Consider the following 1356-nt stretch of genomic DNA (forward strand, 5'->3'; position numbering starts at 1 on the left):
CATGATATGCTAATTTTTTGGGACAGGCATTTTGGGTTTTCATGAGCTGTATGCCATAATCATCAGTATTAAAACAATTAAAGACCTGAAATATTTCAGTTGGTGTGCAATGAATCAGAAATATATGAAAGTTTCATTTTTATCATTACATTATGGAAAATAATGACCTTTATCACAATATGCTAATTTTTTGAGAAGGACCTGTATATCCATCCATTTTCTTCCACTAATCTGTGGTCGGGTCGCAGGGGTAGCAGCTTAAGTAGGAAGGCCCAGACTTCCCTCTCCCCAGCCACTTGGGCCAGCTCCTCTGGGGAAATCCCGAGTCTTTCCCAGGCCAGACAAGAAACATAGTCCCTCCAGCATGTCCTGGGTCTTCCTCTGGGTCTCCTACTGGTGGGACGTGTCTGGAACACCTCACCAGGGAGGCGTCCAGGAGGCAGCCTAACCAGATGCCCGAGCCACCTCAACTGGCTCCTCTCGACGTGGAGAAGCAACGGCTCTACTCTGAGTTCCTCCTGGATGACCAAGCTTCTCACCCTATCTCTAAGGGAGAGCCCAGTCACCCTGTGGAGAAAACTCATTTCGGCTGCCTGTATCCGTGATCTCGTTCTTTCGGTCACAACCCAAAGCTCATGACCATAGATGAGAGTAGGAACGTAGATTGATCGATAAATTGAGAGCTTCACCTTTTGACTCAGCTCACCACGACAGACTAGTATAGCACCCGCTTCACTGCAGACGCCGCACCTATCTGCCTATTGATCTCTCACTCCATTTTTCCCTCATTCGTGAACAAGACCCCAAGATACTTTTTTTCATTCAACCTTTATTTAAACAGATAAATCACATTGAGCCTCAAAGACTCATTTACAAGTGAGACCTGTTTGGACAGACAAAAACAGTGGTTAACTGGACACATGTAAGAGTTGGAGGTGAAAAAAATTCCTTTCAGGCTTTTTTTTTCCTGCCTGAGGAAAAAAACCTCTAATAATAAAAAAAAACACCTCACACAAACAAGCACATAGTGACACAGACATTCTGCAGAAAGGGGAGATGAGAGCGGTCAGCAATGTTCATAGATGCTCTCGAGGTCACTGTAAGAGTTCTGTTAAGGATGTAATAATCAACCAATGTCCTCCGGTGAGATCCATAAACATTCTCGAGGGATACCATACCATAACATTTTATTTATAAAGCACTTAAAACAGCGACAAGACCAACCAAAGTGCCGTACAGACAGAAAAACAGGCAACACACAAAACAATATACAAAATGAGGTAAATCAGAATATAGACATAAAAACGATGCAGATAATTTATACAGGTATGACGACTAACCAGTGTGGAACATACA

Source organism: Nematolebias whitei, chromosome 1, assembly GCF_014905685.2.
Source record: "Nematolebias whitei isolate Nwh7 chromosome 1, NemWhi1, whole genome shotgun sequence".
NCBI lineage: Eukaryota > Metazoa > Chordata > Actinopteri > Cyprinodontiformes > Rivulidae > Nematolebias > Nematolebias whitei.